This window comes from Tamandua tetradactyla, chromosome 24 (assembly GCF_023851605.1).
Source record: "Tamandua tetradactyla isolate mTamTet1 chromosome 24, mTamTet1.pri, whole genome shotgun sequence".
Taxonomy (NCBI): Eukaryota; Metazoa; Chordata; class Mammalia; order Pilosa; family Myrmecophagidae; genus Tamandua; species Tamandua tetradactyla.
Genome location: NC_135350.1, coordinates 11,115,667 through 11,140,777, shown reverse-complemented (window position 1 = coordinate 11,140,777; position 25,111 = coordinate 11,115,667). Strand labels below are relative to the sequence as shown.

Here is a 25,111-nt window from a genome sequence, read left to right as displayed (position 1 = left end):
TTGGTTTAAATCCCCTGGTGGTCAGTATAGTCTTTTGGTGCTAGAAAAACTCAATTTGTGCAATGAATTGTGTTTTTCCCTTTATAATCTGCTGTTATGTGCCTCCCTTTATGCTTTGATGGTATAAGAAAGTTCCCCATATCCCTATATCTGTAGGTTAATAACAACAATACAAGGAAATGCTGAAGTCATGATCTATCTACAAGGTGAAACACAAAGAGATGAGAAAGTTTGTCACAGGACAGGTTTTCGAGAAAATACAAATAGAAAGTTTGTTTTAAATACTGAAAACTGTTTACCAACGCAATGTGATCAAACTATCACTCATTTTCCCAATACTGTATCATTTTAAAATGCACATAGCTATTAAGGAGAAGCCCCTAATCATTTTTAGAAATTTCAATCTGAAATTCAGTATGTAACTAATGACAGTAAGAACAAAGTAAGAACATAGTACCTACTGTTAGAAGGAACTTCTTTTAAATAATAATTAAATTATGGAAAAGGTCAGTATGTTGCAAACTACATGCGCAAAACATAAAATATGCTGGCTAACACAGAAAATGCTTGTGGCCAAAGCATGTAAATCTTGGCCAAGAAAAATGCTGAAAGTAGTCATTAACACTTTTGAAGGAAAATATCATTTTCCTTCAAAAACATTAGACTTAACAGAGTCTCAGGTGTTTGTCAAATTATCATCATATATGATTTCTACGTTCTCCAGAAATGATTACCGAAGAATCATTATTTGAATCATCATTCTCAGTAATACACGTTTACATTTTTCTTCATTGTATTCAACTTGTGCAGTGTGATTAATTTAAACTAATAACGGGAATCCCTCAAATATAGTTCAGATTAAAACAAGACAGTCTAATACATGTTCACTTTCTTTCATCGCTCTATCAGGTTGGTCTTTGATTTCTTACCAGCTTTAGAGCCAAGTGTACTCGTTTCTTAACTTATATTTATCTAGAAGATTTATCTATTTGTCTAGAAGACCTGAACTATTTTATAATGCTTTCTTGACAAATAACTGAACTTAGAAAAAAACAGTTTCATAGGTTGTGTCTCATTATAGGTTTTGTCTCATTACAAAGGCCAACAGAGAGAAAGGAAAATACTAAGGTTGCTAACTTATTCCATAATCTTCATTAAGATTAAAAAAATTGCCTTCATTGAGTACTTACATTTTCAGTGGTTTGTTTTGTTTTGGTAGCTATTCAGTCATTTGAATGCTAAATGTTGCTAAATATTGAATACCATGTGGGTTAATACACAGACACTGGTAAGAATTTAAGTGTTTTAATGCACTGAGCTTCAGTGCATGGATGTTTGTGTTAAGATTATGGTAAAGGTAACTGGTTCTATTGACCCTATATATCTTCCTAGAATGGCCTAGCCACATTATTTGCTCCATTTCTCTTGAGAGTTTCAGAAAGATTAAATCCAGCCACTTCTTCCTCATTTTCCTATTTCCAGGATAGAATAGGTTGGCAATATAAGGACACTCTAGAGCAGCACTGTACAATAGAACTTTCTGCAGTGATAAAAAGACTGTATAATCTGTGCCGACCAATATGGTAGACTCAAATCACATGTATTTGTTGAAGACTTGAAATATGGTTACTGGGACTGAGGAACTGACCTTTTCATTTTATCTAATTTTAATTAATTTAAATTTAAAAATCCTCATCTAATTTGCAGCGTGTTTATGTCAATACATTTTTATTGGAACACAGTCATGCCCATTTGTTTATGTCTGCAGCTGCACTTGCACTAAATGGCAGAGCAGAATAATTGCAACAAAGATTGTGCTGCCCACAGAAACAAAAATATTTATTATCTGGCCCTTTACAGAAAATATTTTTCTACCTTGATCTAGAGGATTCTTTTGAATTGGGGGCTGGGAAGTGGTTTCTTGCTACCTGGATAGTGTTTTATGAGCTTTCTGAAATGGCGACCTCTAGCTCATTCTTCCTTGACTTCACAATTTGGTTATAATTGCTGAAAGTGGGTGATATCCCTCGGATTTCATAGCAGCATGTTCAGAGCCTATTTTGTCCCTGGTAACCTGTGACACTTACTGTCTTATTTTGCCAGAGCTGCTATAATAAAGACCATGACTTGGTTTTGGCTTAACAGCAGGAATTTATTGGTTCATGGTTTTAAGGCTTAGGAAATCTAAAATCAAGATATCCACAAGCCCTACTTTCTCCTGGAATCTGTAGCATTCTAGTGCTAGTTGATGGCAATCCTTAGGTCCACTGGCTTGTATCTCTGCTCCCCGTTACACAGCAATGTCCTTTCTTTTCTTGGACTGTCTGGTTTCCACCAATTTCCTGCTTTTTCCTATGTGTCCTTCTCTAATATCTGGCTTCTAGTTTCTTCTCTTTTATGAGGTCTCAGTAATATACATTAGGAGCCCCGTTGCTGAGTTGGGCTACACATCAACTAAAGATGATATCATCTTCTACAGGTCATATTAACAGTGGGTTCAGACACACAAGAATGAGAATTAAAACTAAGAGCAAGTCTATGTTGGAGAACATAATTCAATCTACCACATTCACCAAACCTGAGGTTTTCCATGGGGAAAGGAAAGGCTTGAGTCATTATAGACTGTGAGCTTGCTGAGAAAAGAAGACACTCTTATTCACCGATGCATTTATATTGAGTATCTCCACTGAAATAGAGACAGGGGATACTCTGTAACAATTCCTTGAATGAAGGAAGAATTTAATGAAGTGCATGGATGAGTAAATGAACTTCATTACCCTAAAAAATATTAATATCTCTATACTTGTACTTTCCCCTACTGCCAGAATATTTTTTTGTAATACTACTGAGAGGACAGATGTTATGAGAAGAATTATGAGTGAGACTGTCAAATGCAGATTCAGATCAGTTTCTTCTCTCATAATTTGTAACCAGAAAATTTAATACTCTCCTGAAAGAAAAGTTTATATGGTGAACATCTATAAACAAATGCTATAAAAAAATTATTTTCGTGGTTAAACAAATTTGGGTGGTGGGTAGCACTATCGGTTTTCTGAACAATTTCTTTTCATCTTTTTTTTACTGAGATTTGATGGGTTTTTCCTCCCTTGATCAGTTCACAGTCATTTCATACAATTTATTTTTGTTTTTTCCAAGATAAGTTTAAAAATATCACACTTGATATATTATTTTAAATCACAACATGAATTTAAGGAAAAAAGGTGATACCTAATTAGAATTGAGAGGCATTAATAGTTTTCTTAAAAATAAATTTGCTTTTTAGATATGCATACACAAAGCCTAGCAATAGGATTTGTTGGTAAATCCTAACAATAGGATTTGTTGGTAAAAATTGCAAAACAAATGTATTACTTGACAAGGGATCTCTATCAATTCAGCATCTGGTTATTATCATCTAACAAGAAAGTATCATTTAAATGGATGTTAGCTTTTGGTTCCCTTCACAATATGCAGTGCCTCATGCTTCTGAGACTTGACTCATTATGTCCCATGTGTCAGGACTACTCTTTCCTGAGTATTTCCGTTTTCTTCATCTGACAAATTTCTAGGCATCCTTTAAAATTAAATCAGGTATCACTATTTTTAAGAAATCTTTAGGTTGAATAGAGCATACACCCCCAGATACTCTCACAGTACCCTGTCCGTCACTGCACTTACTTTATTGTATTGAAATAATCTCTTGATGTGTCTGTTTTTCCAAGTAGATTTCAAGGCCCTTTTAAGCTTCTTGAAGGCAAGGTTCAATTCTAGTAGGTTCTTATTAAATATCTGTTCAACACAGTTAACTTAGAGACAGAAATTGATTAAAAACACTGAGTGATTATTTAAATCTGTTTTCATTGGGCAGGTCTCCAAATTTGCCTCCACAATAACTAGAATTATGATAAAGAATGATAACAGAAAGGCAGTTGTAACATATTTCTAAAATTTACGTTTTTAATGTGTTTCTTATAAGAGACTCTAGAGCCATAATCCAATGTTTAGAAGCACATATTTCCTGCCTCAACCTACTTCTTGAAAAATCTATGATAGATAGGTAACTTTGTAACACTGTGTTTCTTAGTTTGATAAATTATTATTTAAAATTTCTTTAAATGCAGCTGCCAAGAATAAAAAGTGTTCTTATATCAAAGTAGTCCTAGGCAAAATGCATCCCATACTTTCAGAGTTCTGGACTACCTTTCAGAAAAATGTATCAGAATAACTCCAATTTGTCATAGATTCATAGATATATTTAAAGCTTCAGCAGCCTTGCTCAGGTTTGAGAGGAGGAATATCTAACTTTGTTGACTTTGAAGTTGCCAAAGCATTCCCTGGCCTCTCTATAGTCTAGGAGAAGCTTGACATTTGTCCAAGCAACTTTGCACATATCTATTGTTGGGGATTATCTATAGGGAGCAGCCTTAGGATTTTTTTGATAAATACTTCAATTAAAAATTCAGAGACATTTTCTAATGGAAAAAATTCTGTTTGGAAAGGAACTCTAGAGATTAACCACTGCATCAGCAGTACTAAGGTGGTAATAGAAAAAGAATGGAAACATATCCAACCATCATATAGAAATTTGGAATTTGAGTTGTAAGTTTGCATTTCCTTTATAGAGGTACAAGAATTGGATTCAGACAGACATGGGTACAAACTCTGACTTAGCCACTTACTTGCCAGATAAACTTAGACAATTTACTTAAATTCCTGAGCTACAGTTTCCTCATCTATAAAATTAAGATAATAATATCCAATATTAGGGTGTAATGTGTTCATATATGTAAAATACATACCATAATCTGTTGCTAACCATTCCTTCAACAAATGGAAGATATTAATCAATTTTTTCATTCTTTTTAAAATACTGCAAGTCACTTAGCTACAAATTATCTTTGAATTAATGTGGTGAATATTGCATTTCTGGAGTAATTTGCAATTATCTAAAATGAAATGCACCATATAACTTCAAAGTGATATTATTCCACCGCATTTAGAAAATATTAAATCCAGTCCTGACAAACATATTACAACCAGCTCTATGATTAAAATTATTACAATAATATTATGAGTACAATTACTGCTATACTATATCAATATGATAACATAATTTTACTAAAAATGTCTAAAAGGAAAACACTATCCTAAATAGAGGACATCGATGTAAAAGACAAGCTCTTACGTCTATATGGAGCACATTTAGCACTGACCCAACTTTATGGAAGCAGCTACTTTTTGCAGAGCATTTTATCAGAAGAAAACACCCTGTGCTTCAATCCATTTAAAATCTAGCTGGAGATTTAAAACCCAGAACACACACACACACAGAGAAGGAAAAAAAAAACACAGAAATCTCCCTGATTTATGACGTATGTGTAGAGGAAAACTGAGCAGATGTTTATAAAGGTTTCTGTTAGGAATAATTTATTTTGTGAAAATTTGATAATTCATTTAAAAGGACAGAGGAGAGAGTGGAAACAAATAAAAAGGCCATGTAGGGAGATCATGTCAAGATTTTCTCAGAGAACATCAACATTTGGGGATCATAGAGATTGCAGCCTGAGCTAAATGCAAACTTATCAACTCCTACGATGTACTTTTCTTTTAGGAATCTGTGCTAAACAAGGTGTATCAAATCAGGCTTGAAGAATTTCAAAGAAAAATGTTTTTTATACTCCAACTTTTCCCGTTTTTCATGGTAATACATTGTCTGTACAGGGATATGATGAGAGCACACAAAAGAGATGAATGATTTAGACTTTCATAAATTTTAGGATGCAGTTTAGTGTGAAAAACATGTAAAAAAGGACATAATGCTTGAAGAAAATCTACAAATGAATTCAAGAAAGGAGGGGAGATTGAAAAAAAGAGAGAAAGAGAGAGACAAAGACAGAGAACATAGTTAATGAATGATTAGGTGAAGAGTGCTTGCTATCATTCCTAAATTAAATACCTAAATGTTTATACAGATGTTTTAATTATATTCCTAAAAAAAAAAAATTATGTAAGGCCAATATGAGCAACCACTGATTGTTTCAATATTAGAATACTATGGTATGGGTCATTATTTACAAGTAAAAACTTACTACTGAAATAAATAGAAAATGTCAGCGCCTCTCATATAATGCTAAGAAAGACAGTGTATATTTCAAGCTATAACAAGTTTAGTTAAATTCTAAACAGCAGTGCAAGAAATAAAAAAATGATTGGGACTAAAAATATATAAATCAAACATTTTCCTGTTCTTTTTATGAGAAAATAAAGCACTAAAACAATTTGTATGAAGTTGGACGGCAATTTCATTTAAGCAAAATCGGGAATAAAGGAAACATGTATGTAAACTAGCCAGATGTTTATGATTAGCTCCTAATTAACATCACCCAGCTGGCCAAGGATGATTTTTATGGCGGGAAAGCATTATAGAATGCCACATGTTTATATAAATCATGAGTATGGCACTCATGATCCTGGGGCAAGAGAGCTACACAACTCATTTTAGGTAACCTCTTCAAATCACACCATATAACATTGGAACAACTATTCTTCCCAACACAGTATCTGTTTCCAGTTTCCTCCTACATTTTGATGGGTGTCATTATGTCTCAGCCTGAATTCTGTTTTCTAATGTAGTAACACATTGTAGGGTTTTCATACCAGGTGAAATCCATTATGACATTTTGTATTAGATTCACTGGGTTAAGAAAACATCTGTGACGGTTATTTTGCATTAAATATTTTCTTTGGAAATAGTTGTTGATATATTTTAACAGATTGATAATTCAATTTCAATTATAAAATTATCCCTAACTAAATTTGATTTAAATAGAACTTTGCTTTTTCATCTCATTTAAAAGATGAAAATGTACATTTGTACACCATATGAATTCCATTTTGCTCTACCAATAATAGGCAAATTAATCAGTGCTGTCAGACTCAACCTCATTGGTGAGCTAATCATGATTTCCTTCAAAGAAAGATGGAGAGAGATGAAGAACTGAAATCTAAACACACGTTTAAGTTAAGCTACATTGAAATCTAGGGATTTCATTACACATCCTTAATTTTTCACCCTCTATTTAGAATTAATATTGTACCACATCATGTAAAATGTTGAAAACTTGCAACCCTCTAAATCTATTTTCCTCCCATGCTTTATAGCACAATTCACACATGTATTATATACACATAGATTATAAAACCTATAAGGCACTGTTAGAATTTTTGCTTAAAACCAAACTTTGGATTTTAATGAAATAAAAAGGTAATTGTATTTATCTCAATATTTAGCATTCTCATTTCATTTACTCTTGGAGATCCACAATATTATTAAAAATGTACTGAATTTCAGTTTTAGATTTCATTACACTGAATATATTTAGACACACTAAAACATTTCCATATATTGATAATTTTGCATCTTGCTTTTTAAAATTTTATTTCTTTTATGTTTAATCTTTATTGAAGCGATTAGAAATTCAAGTAAAAATGGTGCCATTGGGTAGCATTGTTTGTTTAATCCCTGTTTTTGTTACCTACTGCTGTATAACAAATCATCCCAAAACACATTGGCTTGAAATGACTTATAAATTGTCCTAATCCTTGCAGTTGACTGACAGTTCTGTTTCATATGGTATCTGCTAGGGCTCTAGATTGCTAGAAGTTCCAACTTGGTTTCATCCACGTGGCTGACAGTTCACCAGCAGGGAGCTTACCTTTGGCTGTTGGTTGAGGGTCTTAGTTAGCTTTGATTTGACCCTATACAGTACTGTTTGGGCTTTCTCGTGGCACCATAACTAGAATTCAAGAAGGTGCATTTCAAGAGGCAGGAAGTGAAAGCTATCAGTCCTCTTAATCACTGGACTCATCACCAGCTGCTTCAAAGTCAATCACAAAGACAGCCTAGTTTCAGGGGAAGGAGAATTAAAGTTTAGCAAACTGTGAAGGGACCCTTCTGTGTTAGAGGGAGGGTAGGAATTGTTGGGACTGATCACTGAAGACTAAGTACTACACCCTCTTAATATTGCACCACTAACATGATGTTGTTTTATTCCAGTGTTTTAAAGATTACAGTGACTTTTATCACCTTTCTTTATAAAATCAATTTTGATGTAAAACATTCTGATAGATTCTATAGTTTGAAAACAGCCTTGGATTTCTTGGATGAACTTTACTTTCCTTATTATTTTGCTATAATGGTGTTTTAGTTTTCTAATGCTTCCAGAATGCAATATACCAGAAATAGGTTGACTTTTATCAAGGGGATTTATTAAGTTACAAGTTTACAGTTCTAAGGCTATAAAACTAAGAACTGTTTCCAAAAACTTAGTTTCCAAACTAAGGCACCCAGAGAAAGATACCTTGACTCACAAAACACCAATGGCATCTGGAACACCTCTGTCAGCTGGGAAGGCCAGTGCCTGACATTTGCTGATTTTCTGACATCTTCAGAGGTATTTTCTTTCTGCATCTCCAAGTTTCTCTGTCTGTGATGGCTCTGAGCTTTTTCCAAAATGGTTCTCTCTTAAAGAACTCCAGTAAGCAGATTAGGACCTGCGTTGAATAAGTGGAGGCACATCTCAGTGGAAACCACCTATTCAAACGTTTCCACCCACAACTGGGTGGTTCACATCACCATGGAAGCAACGTAAGCAGAAAGATCCCACCCAAACAGTAGGTCTGTCCCCACAAGATTAGATTAGGATAAAGAACATGGCTTTTCTGGGGTACACAGCAGCATTAAACCACACAAATGTCAAAATAAATTAGTTAATTTTTGTTTTGTGTGTATTTACTTAAAGTCATCATGTGGTTAACTGGATTGATAACATTGCTATCTGGTTTAGGAATCAGCAGTAGAATAGCTACCTTATAAGGTTTAGATAGTTTTGCTATCATCTATATTCTGGCATAGTTTATATAGCTAGAAAATAATCTAGCTATATAAACTAAATAATCTAGCTATATGGAAAGTTTTTTTTTAAAAAATCACTACTTAGAATGAATAGACCCAAAGCAGTTTGAACTGCTTTTTAAATGTTTTTTGTTTTCTTCCACAGGAATTTTTCTTTCAATCACTGTGTATTTTGAAATAATTTTGTCATTTTTTGAAGAAAACTTGCAAATGTAATGAAATTTCAGAATTGACTTTTATAGATTTGGATACATTATCTTTAATTATTTTGTGTCTTACGTTTCAATGTTACATTTATGTTATAGAATACAGAATTATAGAGAAAGAATTAAGTTTTCATAAACCTGATTATATCAAATGCAACATGTAGTAATAAAGATCACAAATGGCATTAAATAAAGATACAGCATTACGTAATGTAGAAAAAGCACACATAGAATATGGAAAACAAAGGGATATGCAAAACTCAAAAATAAGGATGGAAAAAACATGAAGCCAAAGAAAGCTTGGGCAGCAGTTTTAATATCTGACAATATAGAGGTCTGGGGAAAAATTGTAAGGGACAAAGATGTTCTAAAAGGAACATCAGGGAACATAACCAATATGACCAAATATGTACTTAACAAAAAGAGCACCAAAATATATAAAGAAAGAACTATGCAGAAGAATAGAGAAGTCAAAAATTATGATTAGGGATTTTTAAATTTTGGAAAATTATAGCTCAAACAAACAATAAATAAGCTGAGATCTTCTGAACACAGCAATATGATTAATAAGCCTCAGGGTTTAGATATGTATGGGATATAATATTCATAAAAACAGAGAAGATTCTTACAAAGAAAATTTACAAAAAAAATTGAAAATGGACTGGGTTACATAGAAATTTTCAATGGATGTATTTTAAAAAGATAATTTGTTTTTCTGACCATAATGTGTTAGAACTAGGAAATAGTTACAAAATGGATAATTTATTAAATCTTATCACTCCAGACACTAATATCTTATTAAATATTTTTATGCTAAAAAGATATTTTAAAATATGACATTATTTTAAAAATCAATCAATAGAAATAGACTCAGAAATGACACACTGATGGAATGAATAGGCAAGAACATTAAAATAGTTATTATAATCATATTGCATATATTCAAGAAGGCAGAGAAACACATGAGCATATTAAAGAAAGACATGAAATATAAAACATAAAAGACTCAAATCAAACTTTTAGAGAGGAATTAATGGGATAGAATGAGACAGAGAGAATGAGAAAGAAGTTAATCAAAACTAGTGGCTCATTCTTTCAAACTAGTAAAAGATGAAGGTAAGATAAAAAACAATCAAGGAAAAAAGGAAGAAATGAAGAAATGTAAAGAGGAAATAGAGATTTTTAAAATAAAAATTAAGTTCTGAAAACTATCACCTCTAAATTTGTAAACCTAGGTGAAGCGAGTGATTTTCTGAAAAATAAAGCATCCTAAACTTGATGATATATGTATGTGTTTATACATATATCATCAATATACATCATCATATATCATCATATATCAATATTATCATATACACATATGATGTATACACATCCATGCATATTTATATGTAATCTGACCAAAGCACTAATTGAAACTGCAATAAGTTCTGACAAATGTTCAACGGACAATGAATTACCATTTCATACAAACTGTTAGAGAAATATAAATAAGACATGCTGCCCACCATTTGTGAAATGATAAACTTAATTCAAAATATCTTTTGTACATGGCAAATAATTCCTATTAATAGAACTCCAGGATCAATCTTGAAGGCAAGAAATCTGACATTTGATCCAAACAAATTAAGATTTCTTCTCAACAAATAATGGCATAGATAAAATTAATATGCAAAATTACAGATTGAGGGCGAAGAAATGAGCAATATTTACAATTGACAGAACACTCATTTCAAATTAATAAATCAACAAGAATAAAATAGAAACTCCTTTAGTAACATGGGAAAGGAAATGAAAGGTCAGTTTCCAAAAAAGAAACTGAAAAGTTTAAAGGCATCAAAAGAGATGCAAATGGAATGCAGTGTGATGCAGCCATTCTGGAGTGCAATTTAGTGGCGGATGTTTAGTTGAATTAAGAATCTACACATACACTGTGAGGTGCCAGAGTAGATCAGTGGTAGAATTCTCGCCTGCCATGGGAAGACCTGGGTTCGATTCCCGGCCCATGCTCTTCCCCAAAAAACAAACAAACAAGCAAGCAAACAAACAAAAAATAGCAAACAAAAAAGTTCAACAAATGGTGCTGCAATAATGGGATACTTCTATGGAAAAAGAATGAAATGTGACCCGTGCCATACACACGCAAAAAAAGAATCTGTATATGCACAACCCATATCCTGCTCATGGGTGGATATCCTTACAGAAATTGTCACACAGGTCCACAAGAGGGCTATGTAAGGAGCTCGTCTAAACAGAAAGAGTGCTGTAGTACGAAGATGGAAGCCAATTAGATGTTTATCAATTGAGGTATGGATAAACCAAATTTAGTGACTCACTGTGCTCTGCAGCTGTTAAATTCAAGGAATGGAATATATACACAGAAGCATTAACAGATCTATAGTGCATATCATTTATGTGCCTTAAAGTATATGAAATAAATGTAACATACTAATAAAAGGATGCACTTCAAACATGTTAGAATGGTGCTGATAGGGGAGTGCAGGAAAATGACAAATGGGAACAAAAATAAATAAATCAAAGGAGAAAGAGACTTTAGACAAAAATGATGATAGCATGACATAAATTTCAGTTTATGGTCATCTCAACCCACTACACCACTTCAGCTTAGTTTTAATGAGCCAGTGTAATATAGAATTGACATTACAATTGTTTATAATATAGAACTATCTTAATTCTGTTCTGAACACATAATACATCTTCACTATAAGGGTTAATGCATTTAATTCTGGAATTTTTCTGCTATTATTATTATTTCAAATACCACTGTAACACTGCTCCCTCTATTTTCTATGGCTGAAATACCTCTCAATGTTTTCTCCATAACGCAACTTTTTTTTTCTATAATTAAAAATTTTTCCTTCTCTTATGCTGTGTTCTAAGTAAATTTTCCAGTATTTTTATTTTTAAGCTATCTTTCAATTTTGTATTCCAGCTTTGGGTTTTGCTGTGATTTTTTCCCCTGTGAGAAAGAATTTCATCTGGAATTTTTACATTTACTCTTTTTCTCCCATAACTTCTTCTTTTAAAATATTTAACTTTAATTTTTATTCTATGAATAATTCATATTTATCTCTTTATAATTATTTTAAAGTATTACATTATTTCCAATTGTTTGTTCTGTTGGCTGTCATTTTTAGCATTAGCTCTTCTAGAATTTTTGGTCTTAAGGCCTGGAATGAGTGGGATATTTATTTGTTTGGATGTTGCTTGGTCTTTCTTTTTCCTTTCTGTTCATCTCTATCCATTTACCAATTTAGTTCACCCTAGGCAGGTCATCAAATTATTTAAGGACATTTTCTTTTCCTTGGTTCAAAATGAAAATGGGCTAACACAGGTGCAGCTAACAAAGGTGGAAAATGAAAGAGGCTTTGGCAGGTCTATTATGTTGCAAAGCCTCCTTCTATCATCTTTCTCCCTACATGACTTCTGTAACCTTATTTCATGAACCCCTCCAAGTATTGCATCTATAGCCTTCGGAGGACAAATGGGGAATGAGGATATGCCAAGCTACTGATATCCTCAGGCAGTTGTGAACATTTATTCTGACTGATGGTCCATGAGAAGGATTTCGGCTGATACCATATTGGCCAGAAGTATAGCTCATGGCACCATACTTCAGAAGAGACTGAGAATTTAGATTTTCATTTTCCAATCTCTATTGCAGAGTAAGACAATAAAGGGCCCCATCGTTATTGTTTGTGGTAGGACTCAACCTACAGTACTTGTTACAATAGCTATTGAATTAGTTAGTATATTTTTAATTGAAATTTAAAAGGAAAAACAAAGGAAGACTCAAACTAAAGCATCTTGAAGGTGTAAACAGTATATCTGTCATAAGATAATGGAATTTAATTTGAAAAAAATTATTAAGAAAGTACTTTGATTGAATGTCTTATTCCAAATTTCAAACCACTTAATCATCAAATAATAGACATTCATAAGATCCAGGTCTAGTGATTATCATTTTATTAATATAAGGAAAAAATTGATAAATATATTTTTTCTGTAAGAAAGGAGAAGAAAAAATGTAAAATAATCAAAACAAGTTCTACCATTGATCCTCTACATATAAAGTATTTTCTTAACGTTTTGTTTTCCTATGTTGTAAGTTCCTGTAAAAAAGAAATGAGTATTTTTATATTTGGCATAATGTTGCACACAATGAGATTTTATAAACCAAACCAAAATATGTTATACAATATGAGAGCTGGAAGGACTAAAAATCTTCTTGCTAGTATAAAACCAGAGTTATTATCTAATTACACATGCATAAGAAGAAAAATGAAATATAAAAATGAACTTCCAAGACGAGTAGATTGGATCATGATGTAAACACAGAATTAACAGAGTTTCTATGGCCTTTGCCTTCTTAATGTTCGAATTCAATCACAATGTAATTATTTTTCTGGGATCATTTTGTAGACTCCATCCATGTATGTTGGTGGAAGATATGTGTTACATTCTGTGCAACAATATGTAGACTTGTCCATATGGTATAAAGAGAAGTAAAATGCTATAAAATTGGTGCTTACCTTCCTTTTTAATGTTTGGATAGCAAAAAGCTAGGGTATAGTTACTAACATACATAACTTAATTTTCCAGGGAGAAACAAAAGTCAACATCAGATCATACTTTTATTAGATTAGCATCTGGTTGTTACATAAGTAGTGTTGATCATTTAAGTCTTGCTCTTTTGTGATGTTTTTAATGCAATCAGATATCTGATATAGTAAGTGCCACTAAAGTAAAAAGTGTAGAAAATATTTTGTTCCTTAAAGAGCACATTTGATGGAGATACTAGGAAAAATCAACTGTCAGTACAAAATATCCAGTAATGTAATTATACTATTTATATCATAAAGTATAATGCAAATAGCCATCAGGCTGAAGTGACTTCATCCATAGTGGATTTAATCATTTTTAATACCCTCTGTAATTTAAAGTACATTGAGGAAAAATTTAGAGAGGCATTTCCAAATTAAACTCTTCCTTTTTTTTATTGTTGTAACTCTGTAAGTAAGAATTATATAAAATTCTGGTTCTGTAAAAAAAGGTTTCTTTAAAATCATTTGGAAAGAATATCCTATGAAAGAGAAAAATAGAATTGGTATATTCTTTATATTTAACAGAATCTCAATGATTTCATATTGTCTTATTTTGACATCACTTATTGGAAGCTAACACTCATAACTTTATTGAGTAAATCATCTACAATGAAATATGTATTATCCAAAGACATTTGCCCAGTTTAGCATCTCTTATCTTTAAGTAGGACAAAGACTCAGTTCTGAAATTAATATTCTGTATTGAAAGAAATATAATCTGGCTTGAGTCATTAGCAATGACGGCTTCATTTTTGTAATATTTGTTTTCTCAAAAGTTACACCAAAGGAACATTTACTAAGTATGTAAAGATACTAGGAGGCGTGTCTGCTGCAATGAGTGACGTTTAACTTAATTGGCTTGTGCTTAAATGAGATAACGCAATGTAGCACAGCCTAGCAGCTCGGCATTCCTCATCTCAGCACTTGCAGCTCAGCCCAAACCTTTGGAGATACAGAAAGTCACCCCGGGGGAAGTTGTTGGAACCCAGGGGCCTGGAGAGAAGACCAGCAGAGACCATCCTGTGCCTTCCATGTAAGAATGAACCTCAGTGGAAAATTAGCTGCCTTTCCTCTGAAGAACCAACAAAATAAATCCCCTTTTATTAAAAGCCAATCCGTCTCTGGTGTGTTGCATTCTGGCAGCTAGCAAACCAGAACACTGCATTACCAGAATTTCTCAAATTTTAAATGGAAAAATTGCCATAAACATTATTATTTTAAAACAAATAAATATTTGAAACATATAATATTTAATTTTATCCTTTGAGAAAAGAACAGTGGGCTATGTTATATTCATAAACTTACAACTAGTATAGATTTTAAAAGGTGCAGAGTGGTTGTTTGATTTTTCTGTCTGTTAACAAAATAAGAGTATGTTCATAAAAAATTGTTAGCAACCAATTCCTTCTATTTTTTCCAACTGAATTAAATGAATTTCTTTTTTTCCACGATACTAACAAGAATTGTTTTGGGGTGAGAGGAACTTTTATGGGAGGAATTCTTGAATATGTGATTTTTCTGATATCAGGGTTATATTTCTGTTTTATGGGAGCATTCCTTAAAGATTTGGTGTATTAATCAGTGAAATGTCATCCTATTTTCTGCTTCATATGAGGAATGAATTTTTTAATTGTGACAGCAGTTGATAGTTAAACCAAAGAGACGAAGAGCTGGTTTGGATTTCTTTTTTTAGAAATGACCCTAAACTTCTGATGATGAGGATGTACCTAAAATCTCAGTAATGGTGCAAGAGATATGACAATTCTATACATATAGATTCCCAAAAGTAGGTCAAAAACTACTATGGGCAATGGTGGCTCAGTGGCAGAGTTCTTGCCTGGCATGCCGGAGACTGGATTCGATTCCTGGTGCCTGTCCATGCCAAAAAATAAAACAAAAACAAAACAAAACTACTATCTCATGAATAAACCAGTAAGTGATGGATGCAAATACATCTTTTGGAGAAATGTGTTTTGCTGGGAATGGGACAATATCTTAAATACATGTGATGTTTTGGGGGATTTTGAGCCAGAAAAAAAAGACAAAATGGCTCCTCAAGAGTTACTGTAAAATGAATGATACAGCAAACGCACTCAAAAAGTAAAATGTGAAGACAGTATAATAAAGAAAATGAGAGAAAATTCCTAAACATTGGCACTGAAAAGAGGTGTTAAATGCCAACAAGTCTAGCTCACATTCAGAGTAATTTCACAGTTTTCCCAAGAAGGAGCCCTAATATCCCTATAACGGCTAACAAAGATCTGTAGTACTCATTGTATTCCTCTTTAGTGGCCTCCGACTGAAAGAAAAGAGCTTGCAAAATCACAAAGTTGTGGTTCCCCCACCATAAATGAGCTTGTGGAAAATACCCATAACTTACTAAACTAGTGACAATGCACTGGTTTAAATAAATTTCTGCCAGCACTCCCTGACATGACTGTTGTTTAACTTCATTTTCTACTGCATGAGCACCATTTACATTCCATTGCACAACCTCAGCGTCTTTCTCCAAACCTAATTATATATCAAAATCAGAAGCAGGCTTAATAGTCAATAGAAACTCCTTGTCACATTTTCTGGAAGAATTGAAGGGCTAATTTCACATTAAGTAATTTCCTTTTTTGAATTCTAGAAGGAAGAATTCTCTCTAGTGGAGAATAGTAAAATTATAGGCACAGCATTGACTTAAATTTTAAACATTATTTCTATCAAACTGTAATTTGTTAAAGGTTAGTACATTTTTGTACTGTGATAAATCAAAAGGGATTAGTAAAAACTTGATCTAGAAAAGAAAAAAATTATTTGTTGAAGCTTTCAGAATTAGAGTACAAATAGTCAAAATCTATTGCTCAGTGTACAAACAAATTACAAGATAAGCTAAGTAACAGAAATGTTTGGCAATCCAAAAGAAGAGGATAAAAACACAGAAAACATCCATGAAGAAGGCCAGATTGTGGACACAGTATACAAAGACTTAAAAAAATAATGATTTTCAATATGATCAAGGAGATGGAAGAAAACACAGAGATGGAACTAAAGGAAATCAGAGAAACACTGAAAGTACAATATGTGAATGTCAATAAAAAGATAGAAATTGTAAAATGAAACAGAGCTACTGGAGTTACAAACCAGAATAAGTCAACTGAAAAATTTCCAGGAGGGTTTAAGAGCTGATTGAAGCTGGCGCAGAAAGGAATCAATGCTCTGAAAAACGGGATACGTAAAATGAGTCAGGCTGAGGAGCTGAAAGGAAAAAGAATTACAGAAAATGAAAATAGCCTAACAGACCCCTGGGATAGCATCATCCATGACAATATGCACATTATGGGGACTCCAAATGGAGAAGGAAGAGATAAAGGGGCAGAAGGAATATTTAAAGAAATGGTGACAGAAAACTTCCCAAACTAACAAACTATGTGAATATGCACATCCAAGAAGCCCAAGTAATACCAAACAGGAGAAACCAAACAGGAGAAACTTGAAGAAAAATACAACCTAGTACATATTAATCAAATTTTTAAATGCAAAGGACAATGAGGATTCTGAAAGCTGCAAGGAAAAAACGGGCTGTGTACAAGGGAATTATAGTTAGCTTGTGCCAATGTCTCATCAGAAACTGTGGAGGAAAGAAGGCACTGGGTTGAAATACTCAAAGTGCTGAAAGAAAACAACTGTCAAACAAAAATTTTATATTCAGTGAGACAATGTTTCAAAAATGAGTGAGCAAATAAGACATTTCCAGATAAGCAAAAGCTCAGAGAGTTCATCATCATTAGAATTGCCCTACAAGGAATGTTAAAGGAAGTTATTCAGACTGAAAGGAAAGGACACTAGGTAATGGTTCAAGGTGGCGTAAAGAAATAAAAACCTGTGGTAAAGGTAACCATTTGGTAATTATAAATGCCAGTAATATTGTATTGTATTTTTTGGTATGCTATTTTTATGTTTACTACTTACTTCCTACAGGTGCTAAAATGCAAAAGCATGAAAAGTAATGATAAAACTATGGTTTTGGATGTAAAATATACAAAGATATGATTTGTAACAAGTATAAAAAAGATAACGGAATGGACAGATATAAGAACAGAGTATATATATATATATATATATACTATTGAAGACAAGCTGGTAACAAAATGATTGTCATACATTTAGACTGTTAAGTTAAACCAATGGCAACCACAATGAAAATATATGAAAAATATATCCAGAGAGATATTAGAAAGGACCCAATATGGCACAACACAAAAAATCAAATAAATATGAAAGTAAGCACGAAAGGAAGAATTGCAAAACAAAACAGATATAGGACTTACAATGACTAGTTAGCAAAATGGTAGAAGAAAATCCTGCATTTCCTTAGTGACTTTAAAAGTAAATGGATTAGACTCTAGTCAAAAGGCAAGATTGGCGGTATGGATAAGAAAGCATGACTCAACTATATACTGTCTAGAAGAAACTAGAATTTCTAGAAGAAATTCAAAGGCATAAATAGGTTAAAAGTGAAATGATGGAAAAAATATACCATACAAGCAGTAACTAAAAAAGAGCTGAGGTAGCTATGGAAATACAGATAAAACAGACTTTAAGTCAAAAACAGTTAAGAGTGACAAAGATGGTTACTATTTACTGACTGTACTAGTTTGAAACTGATATGTACCCAGAAAAGCCATGTTCTTTTAATCCTGATACAATATTGTAGGATGTGAAAACAACCTTTTGATTAGGTTGTTTCCATGGAAATGTGACACACCTATTTGTGGGTGTGGCATTATGAATAGATGGAGATATGACTCCTCCCATTCAAGGTGGGTCTTGGTTAGTTTACTCGAGTCTTTAAGAGAGCTCACAGAGAAACAGTTCAGAGCTGACATAGACACAGACATGCTAAGCAAGGACTCACAGAAATAGCCAGAACCTGAAGAGAAGAAATCCAGGAGATACTAAGCTAAGAGATGAAACCCAGAGTTTTGCCTTGGAACAGCTAAGTGAAGGCCCACAGATACTTAGAGAAGAACTCGCTGGAATTAGAAGCGCAAAGCAATGAACTGGGAACAGGGACTTCAGATGCCAGCCATGTGCCTTCCCAGCTAAAAGAGAAACCCCAAATGCCATTTGGCCTGGCTTCAGAGTCACAGTATCTTTTTATGAATGCCTTAGTTTGGACATTTTTAAGTTCTTGGAATTGTAAACTTGTAACTTGGTAAATTTCCTGTTTCATTTGTGGTATGTTATATTCCAGCAGCATTAGCCAACTAAAATATTGATTAAAAAGGAAAATTCAATAATAAGATACAACAATTATAAATATATATGATATATATTATATTATTATATATATAATTACAAATATATATAATATATTATTACAATTATAATATATTATTACATTATAAATATATATTATATATATCTTACATAAATATATATTATATTCTGGGTCACTAACTGCAGTGACCAGAATACATGAAAAATACTGACAGATATGAAAGGGGAAACTGACAGGTCTACATTAATAGTTCGAGACTTGAATACACCATTTACAATAATGGATAGAATATCTAGACAGAAGCTCGATAAGGAAAGAGAATACTGGAATGATACTCTTATCCAATTTGACTTAGCAAACATATATAGAACACATCACCCAAAAGCAACAGAATACACATTCTTCTTGAGTGCACATGAATTATTCTCAAGGATAGAATATATCTTAGATCAGAAAACGTCTTAATAAATTAAAAAAATATTTAAATCAAACAATTTGTCTACTCCAGCCACAACAGAATGAAGCTAGAAATCAATAACAGTGGGAGAAATGGAAAATGCACAAACGTGTGGAAATTAAACATACTCTCTAACAACCAATGGGTTAAAGAGGGAGTCACAAGGGAAATTAGGAAAATCTTGAGGTAAATAAAAAATGTACATACAGCATACCAAAACGTATGGGATGCAGCTAGAGAGTACTGAGAGGGAAATTTATAGCTCTAAATGCTTACATGAAAAAAAGAAGAAACATTTCAAATCAGAAGCCTAATCTCAACTGGAGGAACTACAAAATAAGGAGAAAACTAATCCAAAACTGATCAGGAGGAAGGAAATAACAAAAACTAGAATGGAGATAAATGAAATAGTGAATAAAAAACAATGAAGAGTTTCAACAAAAATAAAAGTTAGTTCCTTCAAATGACTAGTGAAGTTAATAGAGAAAAAAGAGAGAAAACACAAATAACTAAAATCAGAAATGAGAAGGAGGACATTACTACCAATACCAGTGAAATAAAAAAAGGACAATAAAAGGATATATGAGCAACTGTACACCAACAAATTATAAAATCTAGATGAAACATGAATTCCTAGAAACACACAAACTACTCAAGAAAAAATAGAAGATCTCAACAAACCAACAACTAATAAAGAAATTAAATCAGTAATTGAAACCTCTCAAGAAAGGAAAATCCAGGACCAGATAGCTAAACAGAGGAATCTTACCAAACATTCCAAGAAGAATTAAGGCCAAACCTGCTCAAACTCTTTCAAAAAACTGAAGATGGTTGAACACTCCCTAATTCATACAATGAGACCAACATCACCCTCATACCAGAGCCACATAAAAATACAAAAAAGGGGCAGTGTGACGGTGGCTCAGTGGCAGAGTTTTCGCTTGCCATGCCAGAGACCCAGGTTTGATTTTCAGTGACTGCCCATGCAAAAAAAAAAAAAAAAATACAAAAAAGGATGGGGTGCAAGGATAATTCAGTGGTAGAGTTCTTGCCTGCCATGCAGGAGACCCGGGTTCAATTCCTGGTCCATGCACTTTCTCCCCAAAATCAACAAATGGTACTGCAATAACAGGATAGTCACAAGGGAAAAAAGAATGAAATGTGATCCCCACCACATAGCATACAAAAAAAAAAAAAAAAAAAAAGGAAAATTACGGATCAATATCTCTTATGAATACAAATGCAAAAATCTCCCACAAAATACTAACAAAAGGAATACACAGTAAACATTACACACCATGATCAAGTGGGATTTTTCCTAGGTAGGCAAGGGTGGTTCAATATAAGAAAATCAATCAGTGTAATAAACCAAATTGAAAGAATGAAGGAAAAAAATGCATCATTTTCTCATTTGTTGCAAAAAAGACATTTGACAAAATGTGCCCTACTTCTTAATAATAACACTTAGACTACCAGGAAAAGAAGGAAACTTTCTTAATATGATAAAAGGCATCTAGGCAAAGTCCACAGATGAAATTATACTCAATGGTGAGAGACTGAAAGCTTACCCTCTAACATAAGAAACAAGATAAGGATGTCCCCGTCACAACTTTATTCAACACTGTAAGTTTGAATGCAATAAGGCAAGAAGAAGAAGTAAGCATCCAAATTGGAAAGCAAAGCTTTCATTATTTGCAAATGAAATGATCTTCTATATAGGAAATCCCCAAAAATCTACACACGGCTACTAGGACTAATAAATAAATTCAGCAGTGTGGTTAGGTAGAAGATCAACAACCAAAAAATCAGTAGTAATTCTCTACACTAACAATGAACAATTTGAAGAAGAAATCAAGAAAAAAATTCCATTTAGAAAAGCAACTAAAAGAATCAAACATCTAGGAATAAATCTAACCAAAGATGTTAAGGAGCTGTATAAGAATACTTTACAAAACATTGCTAAAATAAATAAAATAAAAACTAAATTAATGTAAGGACATTCCATTGTCATGAAGTAGAAAACTAAATATCAAGAAGTCAGTTCTACCCAAAGTAATTTACAGATTCAAGGCAATCCAAACTAAAATCCCAACTACCTTCTTTTCAGAAATGGAAAATCCCATCAAAACGATATGGAAGGGTAAGGGGCCCCAAACTGACAAAATCATCTCGAAAAAGACGAAGTTGGAGTACTTGCACTTTCAAGTCCTAAAACTTATTCAATGACAAGGGTAACCAAAATGTCATGGTGAGAGTCCGAGGAGACCCGGGCACAGAGAAGAGCTGGGACCCGGGTGATGCCTCACTCTTCTTCAGCTGCTGGCCACCCTCTGTCCCAAGCCAGAACGGAAGTATGTGATCCCAAAGGTCCGGTGCCATTGCTGTGTGGGATAAACAGTAATTGCAGAGACTGCAGCTCTGGGAACAGCCACAACATCAGAAGCAGGAGCGGCAGTGTGGCAGTGACAGCAGTCTCCCCGAGCCCTATCCTCAGTCACTTCTCCATCCCTGGGGGCAGTAGGAAGAGGAGGCAGCAGCACCAGCAGTAGCAGTGGCTGGACTAAACAGATCATCTGTAGGTATTTTATGCATGGAGTTTGTAAGGAAGGAGACAACTGTAAGGAATAATGAATTCACATGATCTCTCTGACCGTCTATATGGTATAGTGTGAAAGTATTTTCAGCAAGGGCTCTGTATTTATGGATACCACTGCAGATAGGAACATAGTAAGCCCCTGAAACAGTAAGAACCAGCTGCTCCAGATGTAACTGCAAAATCATCCCTTGCTGCTTCCTCAAGTTTCTCATCAGTAGTTGGACCGCGTGCTGAAATGAGTGCAGAGGGAACTGAGTCAAGAAATTCAAATTTTGCAACTATAGAAGGAGGCACAGATGACTGGGTGAACGCCACTGAGTTTGCTCTTGGGCATCCTTACTGTGGCCATAGCACTGTCACACCCCCACGGGGCTCAGTGAGAAAGGAAGAATTAGAGAAAGAGAAAACTGCAGTGGAAACAAACAAACAAAAACTTTGCCCCTATGCTGCAGTGAAGAGTGTGGATATGAGAGAACTGTATGTATCTCCATGGAGATTCATGTTATATGTGGACTGTATGTCCTACGTCCAATGGATACTGCCCAGTGATCACACCATATAAAATCTTACATTGAGGCCTGTGAGAAGGACATGGAGCTCTCATTTGCTGTCCAGCAAAGTAAGGACATGTTTTGTGGGGTCTGCATGGAGATTGTCTATGAGAAAGCCAGCCCCAGTGAGTGCCGCTTTGGAATTCTCTCCAACTGCAACTGCCACCACAGCTAGTGTCACAAGTGTATTCCCAAGTGGAGGGGTGCTAAGTAATTTGAGAGGAAGACCATAAAGTGAGACTCCTCCCCAACTTTTATACTTTCTATTTTGGGGAAGCATGTATTATCTTATGCCAACTTTCAACCAGATGGACCACATTTAAATGCATACATTTTATTTTGAAACTGGGATAGCCTCATTGGGATTTTTTCATTGAATTTCAGCAAGCTTCTAGATTAGTTGCTGTATCTACTTTCATTTGAATGAGGAAAATCTGTAGAATAGAATGTTTGTACATTTTCTGAGGAGATTGTGTTTAGTGAACAAACTCACTTCGCTCTGAATGTATGTTTCCTGATGTTTTACATTTTTCACTTTCTTATTCCATCCATTAAGCCAATGATCCATCATCCTTTAAAGATTGGTCTTACTACCGAACAAAACTACATAATCTAAACAGAGCGAAGCTCCAAGAAATAAATTTATTTCACTGAAGAAAGCCATCCTGGTGCTGACACAGGGACAACCATATAGACCACTGGAATAGAATGGGGAGCTTAGAAATCAACACTCTCATTTATGGCCAGCTCAGATTTTTGATGAGGGGGAAGAGACCACTCATTTCGGAATGAATAGTCTCTTCAACAAATAGTGCTAGAAAACTGAATCTGTATTTGCAAGAGTGCAATTGGACCCCCACCTCACACCATCTACAAAAATGAACTCAAAATGGATCAAGGGCATAAATATTAGAGCCAGAGCTATAAAATTTCTACAACAAAACATAGGGAAGCACCTTCAGAGACTTGTGTTAGACAATCGTTTTTTAAACTTTACATCCAAGCACAAACATCAAAAGAAAAATAAACAGGACCTCAGCAAAATTAAAAACTTCTATGCTTCAAAGGACTTTACCATGAAAGTTAACCAAAAACTTATATATTGGGAGAAAAATTTTGGAAATCACATATCTGATAAGGGTTTAATATCTAGAATATATAAAGAAATCATTCAATTAACAACAATGATACAAATGACCCATTTTTTAAAAAGGGGGAAATCTTTAATAGACATCTCTAAAGAAGATATACAAATAGCCAAAAAAGCACATGTAAAGATGCTCAGCATCATCAGCCACTGAGGAAGTGCAGATCAAAATCACCATGAGATACCATTTCACACCCACTAGAAAGACTAATTAAAAAAAAAAAAACAGAAAACTACAAGAGTTGAAGAGAATGTGGAGAAATAGGAATGCTTGTTCATTCTTGGTGGGAATATAAAATGGTGCAGCCTCTGTGGACAATAGTTTGGCAGTTCCTCAGAAATTTAAGTATAGAATTACCAATAGCCTGTCAATCCCACTTCTAAGAATATATACAAAAGAATTGTAAGTAGGTACTCAAACAGTTATTTGCATACCAGTGTTCATAGTGATTTGCCAAATAGCAAATTGCCAAAAGATGGAAGCAATCCAAGTTTTCATCAACCAATGATTAAACAAACTGTGTACACACACAATGGAATATTATTCAGCATTAAAAGGAATTGAAGTCCTCGTACATGCAACAACATGTATGAACTGTGAAGACAATGTTGAGTGAAATAAGCCAGACACCAAAGGACAAATATTGCATGAATTCTCTCATATGAAATAATTAGAAAAAGCAAACTCATTGAGTCAGAATCTAGAACATAGTTTGCCAGAGGATGAGTTGGGAATAGGGAATAGGCAGGTAAAGCATAAAATATACAGGATATCAACTTGAGAGATGGAAAAGTCTTGGTAATAGATGACAGTGGTGGTGGCATAGCAATATGAATGCAACTAACAGCATTGAATTATATATTTGAATGTAAGTAAAAAAGGGAAATTTGGGGTTGTATATATGTTACTAGAATAAATTTTTAAACATCCCTGAATCTGCACAATGCAAACAGTTAACCCTAGTTAAACCATGGTTATAGGTTTTAGTACAATTATAAAAATAAGCTTTCATCAATTTTAATAAATGTAGCACATCAATGCAAGTTGTTAGAATGAGGAGAATATATGGTAACTTTTTATTTTACTTTTATTTATGATTGTTCTGTAAATCTGCAACTTCTCTAATAAAAAAATAATAAATTCTCTAATTTATGATTGTTCTAGTTTGCTAGCTTCCAGAATGCAATACACTGGAGATGGACTAGCCTTTAGTAAAAGGGGATTTATTTCATTAGTCCTTCAGAGGAAAGGCAGCTAACTTTTAATTGAGGTTCTTTCTTACATGGAAAGGCACAGGGCAATCTCTGCTGGCCTTCTCTCCAGGCCTCTGGTTTCCAACAACTTT

General features: G+C 33.7%; 1 pseudogene; it reads left to right on the top strand.

Annotated features, from left to right (window-relative positions):
• LOC143668575 (E3 ubiquitin-protein ligase makorin-1 pseudogene) overlaps positions 1 to 22,856 on the top strand; it is a 41,980-nt pseudogene extending 19,124 nt beyond the window's left edge.
• The last annotated feature ends 2,255 nt before the right edge of the window (positions 22,857 to 25,111 follow it).